This window comes from Orycteropus afer, unplaced genomic scaffold, assembly GCF_000298275.1.
Source record: "Orycteropus afer afer isolate SDZICR_OR568_19922 unplaced genomic scaffold, OryAfe1.0 scaffold00107, whole genome shotgun sequence".
In the NCBI taxonomy this organism is placed as follows: domain Eukaryota; kingdom Metazoa; phylum Chordata; class Mammalia; order Tubulidentata; family Orycteropodidae; genus Orycteropus; species Orycteropus afer.
Genome location: NW_006921694.1, coordinates 6705561 through 6715308, shown reverse-complemented (window position 1 = coordinate 6715308; position 9748 = coordinate 6705561).

Here is a 9748-nt window from a genome sequence, read left to right as displayed (position 1 = left end):
CTTATAGACTGAGACAGACTAGGAAGAAGGAAGAGGCCGTCTACTTCTGAAAGAATTGGCCAGGGAAAACCTTATGAATAGCAAAGAAACACTCCCTAGGGTAGGTGGGTGCATCTCCCTGGGGTAGGTGTTCTGCTTGTCAGTTTTTCTACTGTTTGGCTGAGAGCTAATCCATGGAAGTGAGTCCTGTACCAAGCCTGAAGGATTACCTGGGGCCATAGCCTTGGGTGTTCTACCAGTCTCTATCCAACCAGTAATTCTGGTCATTTTTGTGTTTTTGAACTCTATTCCACATTTTTCCTCCCACTTTATCCAGGATCTCCTTATTTTGATCCTTTTCTGAATGGTTGGGATTGGTAGCCAGGCACCACATAATTCTTCTGGTCTCAGGGTAGTGAAGGCTGAGGTCCTCATGGTACATCTATCCTTGGACTTATTGTTTTCAAATGACTTTTATTTTCTTCACTTTTCTTTAATCCAGACAAAGGGAGAAAATAGTTGCATCTTATATGTCTGCTCAATAGCTTTAAGACCCCAGTTGCTACTCACCAAAGCAGGATGTAGAACAGATTTTTATGCACATTGTGCTAATTGAGTGTGGGTTCCCCTGAGATTCTGGTCCCAAGCCCACAGGCCTGGTGACTCTCTCCTTCAAGGTGTTTGGTTATCTCTGAGAATGTACTCCAGCCTTGTCTCCTGTTACTTCTGTACTGTATATGGATATTTTTGTAGCACAAGTACATATATGTAAGACTATCTTCAGCCAAATCTATCCTTGGCCTCGAGTATATTCCTGTTCACCCACCCACACCTGATCTCACTTGTCTATGCATTTACCCATAGCCTAGTGTTTGCTGCCACTGGTAATGCAGCATTGTGCATGTAATAGCATTTGCCTCTGTTGTCTGTATCTTTTGTTTACATTTCTGTGTCTTCCTTTTCTCTGTTGTCATTGTGCTGGTCACAGACTTTTGTTATATTGCCTTTTCCTTCACCCAAATCAACATGTGACTCTTAACTAGTCAGAAAATTTCCCTCCCCTTCCCTTCCATCCCTGGTAACCAACAAAATTAATTTCCTTCCCTGCTTAAGCTTTCTCCATTTTTCCTTTGCTCCTTTGTCAAAGACTAACACTGCCGTTGAGTCAGTTCTGACTCATGGTGACCCCAATTGGATTTCCAAGGCTATACATCTTTATGGAAGTAGATTGCCTCATTTTCCTTCCATGGAGCAGCTGGTGGATTTGAACTGCCGGCCTTCTTGTTAGCAGCCAAAGTCTTACCTACTACACCACCAGAGTTCCTTTTGTCAAAGATTTGTTGACTATATTTGTGTAGGTCTATTTCTGGTCTTTCCTCAGGAGGAAGGTTGGACAATCTACTTCCGTAGTAATATTGGTTCAGAAACCCAAGGAGGGGTCACTATGAGTCGTATCCGACTCAACGGCAGTGAGTTTGGTTTGCTTTATTTCTAGTCTTTCTATTCTTTTCCATTGATCTGTTTGTTATACTTTTGCCAATACCACACTGTCTTGATCACTGTAGTTTATAGTAAGTCTTGAAGTTGGCTATTGTCAATCCTCTGACTTCATTCTTCTTCTTCAGTATTGGGTTGGCTACTCTGGGTCTTTCACCTTTCCATATAATCTTTAGAATCAGTATGTTGATATCCAGAAAGTAACTTGCTGAGATTTTGATAAGGATTTTATTAAATCTATATATCAAATAGGGAAGAACTGACAATTTAACAATACGAGTCTTTCTACTAATGAATTTGAATATCTCTTTATTTCGATTTTCTTGATTTCTTTCATCAGAGTTTTGTAATTATCCTCATATAGATCTTGTGATACTTTGTTAAATTTACTCCTACATGCTTCTTTTTTTTTTTTTTTTTTTGTTACTAACGTAAAAGAGAAGTACCTGGATGGTCCAAACAGCTAAGCACTCTGCTACTAACCAAAAGGTTAACAGTTTGAATCTGCCTAGTGGCATCACTGAAGAAAAAGCTGGCTGTCTACTTCAGAAAACCACAGCCACTGAAAACCTTATGCAGTGCACGTCTAGTCTGAAGCACATGGCGTCATCATGAGTCAGAATCTCCTTGACAGTAACTGTTTTTGTTTGGTCATCAATGTAAATTATATTGGGCTTTTAATTTCAAATTCCAATTTTTCATTGATGGTATATGAGAAAACAATCAAATTTTTCATATTAACCCTGTATCCTGCAACCTTATTATAATTGTTTATTAGTTCAAGGAGGGTTTGTGTGTGTGTGTGTGTGTGTGTTTATTCTTTGCAACTTTCTTCACAGACAATCATGTCTATGAACAATGACAATTTTACATATTCTTTCCCAAAAGTCTTATTTCTTATCTTATTGCATAGTAGACTTCCAGTATGATGTTGAATAGGAGTGGTGTAGGGAACCTCCTTTCCATGTATCCAGTCTCAGGGAGAAAGCATCTAGTTTTTCACAGTTAAGTATGATGTTAACTGCAGGATTTTTCTAGATGTTCTACATCAAGTTGAGGAAGTTCTCCATCTACCAAGTTTGCTGCTGATTTTTTTTTTTTCAATCATAAAAGGGCGTTGGATTTTGTCCATCACTTTTTCTGCATCTATTAATCTGATTATATAAATTTGCTGCTTTAGCCTGTTTATGTGGTGGATTACTTTAATTAATTTTCAAATGTTGACCTAGTCTTGCATATGTAGGATAATTCCTACTTGGTTGTGGTATGTAATATACATACTTGGATTTTATTTGTTCACATTTTAATATTTGCTGTTAATTTAAAATTTTCAAAAGCTATTTCTTGTTCTCTGTTCCTTTTTCATAATATTCTGTTCTTGTTTTACATTGGAAATATCTTATATCTCTGAGGATATTACTCATAGTTTTTTTTTCTCCCTGCATTAACTCTATTTCCTCCAAGTTTTGATTTTATCAGTTTTAGTTTTAATCTTTCATATTAGAAGCTTTCTTCAAATGTCAGATAATCCTTGATGCTCATATATGAGTAATGAACTAAAAAAATGTTTAGAAACTCAGAGTGTGCGGGTGGGAGTTTCAGACAGTGAAATGCCCTTGAAGGTAATTTAGGGACAATTTGTAGGAAGTCTTTGATATAGAGGGCTGGCTGCCACCTTTATGAGAGTGGGGAAGACAGTGGGAAAATCAGATCTCCAGCATACATATGTTACATATGTTCATTACATTGCCTTGTAGTCAGAACGGCACCTCCATCCTCAACTCTGCTTGGTGTCCATCACTTTAAAGACTTTCTGTTTTCCTCTCCAGAGGCGAAAAATACCCATTTTTTGCTAGGAAGGGGAGGAAGTCATCATTTCACTAAGAGGAGTAGGAGAAGGTATATAGGAATATTACTGCTTCTCCAAAAGACTTTTAAAAAACAATTATATGTAGTTGCTCTTTTGAGATATAATTCACATGCCATACAATTCATCTATTTAAGATGCATAGTTCAACGCTTTTTTTATTATATGCAGAGAGTTGTGCTATCATCATCACAATCAATTTTGCAACATTTTATAACCATATAAAGAAACACTGTACCCACTAGCTGTTGTTATTATGTGCTATAGAGTCAGCTCCAATTTCTAGATACCTATTAGTAGTCACTCTCAATTTCTCCCTGTGGTAGTTATGTTTGTGTGTCAACTTGGCTGGGCCTGGTTGAGTAGCTGGGCACCTGGTAGAAGTTATTCCCCATGATTAGACTGGCAATCAACTCCATGGTGAGATCTACCACAAGCAGCTGACTAGCTGCCTTTGGGATGTGGTCTGCTTCCTGTATATAAAGAGAAGCTTTGAGAATGGTCTCTAGCCTATGGCATGCTTGGACCCTGCACGTAGCCATGTCATTGCTCAGCAGCCTGCTATGCTCTGCCGACCTTGGGACTTGCAATGCACTTAAGTTAATGGCCTGCCGTGTGGTTTGGTAACATCGGGACTGTACCTTTTTACTTGTCAACCTTGGGGCGTCTCAGCCTGAGCAGCCAACAGCTGTCTGAGTGAGGAGATGCCTCTAGCTCCAGTGGGCCGGGAGCAGGAGGCAGAGCTGGACCCCAAGGCTGAGGGGTTTTCACCCAGCCCCTAGAGCCTGGCACTTTGAACTTGGACTTAAAGCCTCCAAATCGTAAGAATAAACTCTTGTTTGTTAAGGCCATCCCATTTGTGATATATTTCTTGTCAGAGTGGCACTAGGTAACCAGAACACTCCCCAACACTTCTTCCCTAAGCCCTAGGCAACCACTAATCTTGCTATTTCTATGGATTTGCCTATTCTGAACACTTAACAGAATCATACAATATGTTGTCCTTTGTGACTGCTTTCATTCACTTTGCATAATGTTTTCAAATTTCATCTTTGTTGCAGCATGCATCAGTACCTCATTTCTTTTTATTGCCTAATAATATTTCATTGTATAGGTATATCACATTTATTTATCAGTTGATGGACATATGGGTTATTTCCATTTTTGGCTATTATGAATAATGCTGCTATGAACATTTGTGTACATTTTTTTCTGTGGACATATGCTTTTATTTAAGTATATACCTAGCAGTGGAATTGCTGGATCATATGATAACTCAATGTTTAGCCTTTTCCTAGACTGTCAAACTACTTTCCAAAGTGCCTCATTATTTTTTATTCCCACCAGCAATGTCTGAGTGTTTAAGTTCTCCATCTTAACCCCAACACTTGTTATCTGTGTTTTTATTATAGTCATCCTAATGGGTATACAATGATATCTCATTGTGCTTTTAATTTGCATTTCCCTGATGACTAATGATTTTGAGCACTTTTTTAATGTGGTCATTGGCCTTTTGTATATTTTTGTAGAAATGTCTATTCCAAACCTTTGCCCATTTTTGTTATTAATTTGTAGGCGTTCTTTATATATTCTAAATACAGACAAATTCCTTTATCAGACATGATTTGCAAAATTTTTCTTCTATTTTGTGTGTTGTCTTTTCATTTTATTCTTGGTGTTATTTGAAGCACAAAATTTTGTAAATTTTATGTAGTCCAATTTATTCATTTATTTTTTATTGTATTGCTTGTGCTTTTGGTGTCATATCTAAGAAATTATTGCCTGATCCAAGGTCCAGATGATTTGTGCCTTTGCTTTGTTTTAAGAGTTTTATGCTTTCAGTTCTTACATATAGGTTAAGTTTTCTATACAGTTTGTGGTAGGAGTCAAAATATATTCTTTTGCATGTTGATACTCAGTTGTTCCAGCATCATTTGTGGAAAATATATTTCTTCCCGCATTAAGTCTTCCAGACACCCTTGCAAAAATCAATTCACCGTAGATAAAAACCAAAAACCAAACTCACTGCTGTCGAGTTGTACCCGACTCATAGTGACCCCTCCTTAAGTTTCCGAGGTGGTATCTCTACAGAAGTAGATTGCCCAACCTTCCTTCCTAGGAGTGGCTGGTGGGTTTGAACCACCAGGCTTCTGGTTAGCAGTCAAATGCCTTAGGCACTATGCTACCAGAGATGTATGGGTTTATTTCTAGACTTTCAATTCTATTTCATCAATCTATATGTGTGGGGCAATTTACTTCCATAGTGATACTGCCTGGGAAACCCAAGGAGAGGTCGCTATGAGTCAGGTCTGACTCAATGGTACATAACAACAATAACAACATGTAAGTAGCAGGGAGCTCTACTAGTATAGTGCCTAAGGCATTTGACTGCTAACCAGAAGGCTGGCAGTTCAAACCCACCAGCTACTCCTTGGAAGGAAGGTTGGGCAATCTACTTCCGCAGTGATACTGCCTGGGAAACCCAAGGAGGGGTTGCTATGAGTCGGGTCCGACTCATGGCAGTAGGTAGGTATGTAAGTACCAAACTATGTTGATTATTCTAGCTTTGTAGTAATTTTTTAAATTGGGACATGTGAGTCCTCCAAGTAGCCAGTTGGGATTTTTACAGGGATTGTGTTCAATCTATAGATCAACTTTGGGAGTATTGCCATCTTAACAATATTAAACATTCCAATACATGAACACCAGCTATCTTTCCATTTGTTTAGGTCTTTAATTTCTTTCAGCAATGTTTTGTCTTTTTCAGAATATAAGCTATAAGTTTCTTTTGTTAAATTTATTCCTAAGTATTTTTTATGCTATTGTAAATAGTATTGTTTTCTTAATTTCATTTTGTATTATTTATTGATATTGTATGGAAATATAATTGATTTTTAATTTTAATCTTGTATTCTGCAACCTTGCTGAGTTTGCTTATTAGTATAGAATATATAGAGTAAATAGAATCTTAGGACTTTTTACATAAGATCACGTTATCAGAAAATAGTCATAGTTTTACTTCTTCTTTTCTAATCTGAATCCCTTTTATTTCATTTTCTTACCAAACTGTCTTGGCTAGAACCCCTAGTTGAACAGCAGTAGTAACAACGAATATCCTTGTTTTGTTCATGGCATTATGAAGAAAAACTTTTAGTCCGTTGAATATAATGTTACCTGTTGCTGTCCAGTCAATTCTCACTTATAATGACCCTTTAAGACAGAGTACAACTGCCCCATAGGGCTCTGGCAGCATAGTGTCTAAGGCACTTGACTGCTAACCAGAAGGCTGGTGGTTCAAACCCACCAGCTGCTCCTGGGAAGGAAAGTTGGGCAATCTACTTCCGAAGTGATACTGCCTCAGAAACCCAAGGAAGGGTCGCTATGAGTCAGGTCTGACTCGATGGCACACAACAACAACAACAAATCTTTATGGAAATAGACTGCCACATCTTTCTCCTGCAGAGGGGCTGGTGGGGTCAAACTGCTGATCTTTCCACTAGCACTTGAGCACTTAACCACTGCACCAACATGGTTCCTTGAGAATAGTGTTAGCTTTTAACCAGTATTATTTTAGTTCCCTTTTCACCTCCAGTTCTAAGGTGCTGCCAATCTCTGAGCATTATGGGTTTTCTTGAGTGTCCATTGGGTTGCTTTAGCTGTCTTCAGTTCAAACTTCAATTGCATTTTCTTTAATAAAATGATGATGATGATAACATTGGAATATTTTAATTAAAGATGAAAGACTAACAATATATCTCTCTGTCCTGAAAGCTGAATTAAATCGATAGTAAGTGAATTGTAGCCTAAACCACATTTGTGAAGAGAACTTGAGTGACACAAGGCCACTCTCTTCTACTAACCCCAGGACCTTGCCCACAATGCAAGATGAGATTCTGTTCACCACCGTTTTCTTGCTGTTACAGACCCCTACAAAGAAGGATCTCCCCTCCCAACATTTCACTCAGTGTAGCACCCCAGGCACAAATAGGCCTGAATTCTCATTGTCTGTATGGAAGTCCTTTGCCCCATATATATGGGTGACACCAGAATGATAGTGGCTGGAGGAGGTGTTCCAGCATCAGCCTCCCTCTTTAGCCTTCCAACCCTGTCACAATATCTAGGCTAACAGGGCAGATCCTCCAGGTGAATTGGATCTTCAGGCTTCATTGCCGCCTCCTTTTTTTCGGTGTAGCCTTTTTCCATTCGTCCAACATGGACTGGGTGATGGTGCAGAACTAGGCAGCATTTCAACCTGTTGTATATAGGGGCCTGCGATGAGTCAGAAATGAATCAAGGCACCTAACAACAACAACAAAACATATTCCAATACCCTACTGATAGAGATGGAAGGATGAATAATGGCTGCCCATAGATGTCCATACCCTGATCCCTGGAACCTGTGAATATGTTACCTGACACAGCAAAAGGGACTTTGCCAATGTGCTTAAATTAAGGATCTTGAGATGGGAAATTATCCTGGTTTATCCAGGTGGGCCAGCTGTAATCACAAAGGTCTTTATAAAAGGGAGGTATAAAAGTGAGAGAAGGAAGCAGAGGGTGAAAAGGACATGTGACAAGGGGAGCACAAGAGAGAGATTTGAAGATGGAAGAAGAGGCCATGAACCAATGAATGCAGGCAGGCCCTAGAAGGTGGAAAAAGCAAGGGAACAAATTCTCCCCTAACAGGGGCAGGTTACTCAATAAGAAGGTAAGCATGGGCTTATGTGTGCTTACTTATAATCTGCAGTGAACAATTTCACATGGCTTACTGGATACTCCATCCCTGTCAGAGATGTAAATTTGAAAAGAGGCTTTGATTCTGCAAGAAGTGCTGTGGGTTTGGGAGAGAGACAGATGACAGTCACACGTAGAAACAATCTTTGATGTAGTAAATACTGTACAATTACAGATTAGTAAGTAAGCCAAGTAAGCCTGTGCTTACCTTACTTCTTGGGTAATCTGATACTGTTCCCTAGAGCCTCCAGAAGGAACACAACCTTGCTAACATCTTGATTTTTATCCAACTGAAGCCCAGTTTGGATTTCTGATCTCCAGAGCTGAAAGAGAATAAATTTTAAATTGTTTTAAGCCACTGAATTTGTGGTGATGTGTTACATGCAGCAGTAGGAAACTTAGCCAGTAAGAGCAAAAATCAGATCATCCACTTTGAAAAACTGTTTGGCAATATGTACAGAAGTTGAACATATGCCTACTCCATAACTCGTAGGTATGTAACCCACAGAAATGTGTACATATGTTCACCCAAAGACATCTACTATGATGCTCATAGCAGCATTATTGGTAGTACCCCAAACCTGAGAATTTATCAGATCATCTGTAGTAAAATGGATAAATTGTGGTACACTTACACAATGGAATACTATACGGTAAAGAGAATGAACAAACTATAGCCACACAGTAAAATGGATGCATCTCTTAGACATAATGCTGAGCGAAATAAGCCACACTACAGTATATTCTATATGACTCAATTGTTATAAAGTACACAAACAAGAAAAATAAGCTATGCTATTTGAAGTCACTATCTCCCCCTTGGAGAAGCCCTGGTGGCACAGTGGTTAGGTGCTTGGCTGCCCAAAAGGTTGGCAGTTCAAACCCACTAGTTGCTCCATGGAAGAAAGACGTATCAGTCTGCTTCCATAAAGAGTCACAATCTTAGAAACCCTACGGGGTAGTTCTACTCTGTCCTATATTGTTGCTATGAGTCGGAACTGATTCCATGGCAATGGATACCCCCCACCCCTGCTTGGGGAGAGTATTGCTGAAAGAGAATGTGATGGGGGGCCTCTGGGGAGACAGTAATGTTCTGTTTCTTGATCCCGATCATGTTTTAGTTTGTATAAAATCATTGAGCTGTACACTTACAAAACGTGTACCTTTCTATGTACACATCAACAGAAACTCTGGTGGTGCAGTGGTTAAGGCATTCAGCTGCTAGCCAAACTGTTGGTGGTTTGAACCCACCAGCTGATCCTTGAGAAAAAGATGAGGAAGTCTGTTTGCGTAAAGATAGCCTTAGAAACCCTGAGGGGCAATGCTACTCTGTCCTATGGGGTCTCTATGAGTCGGAATCAATTTGGTGGCAGTAGGTTTGATTTGGTTTTTCTACATCGATAAAGGAAGCCCACCAGCTGCTCTGCAGGATGATGTAGCAATCTACTTCCATAAACATCATAGCCTTGGAAACCCTATGGGGCAGTTCTACTCTGTCTCATAGGGTCGACAAGTCAACTGGACAGCAACAGACTTGGTTATACATCAATAAAAACTAAAATGGAAAAAAAAAAAAAAAGAAAAGAAAATCACAGGGCTTTATGCAAATATCTCCATTAGGCTCCTAACTCAAAAAACAAAAAACCCCACTGCCATTGAGTCCATTCCAAC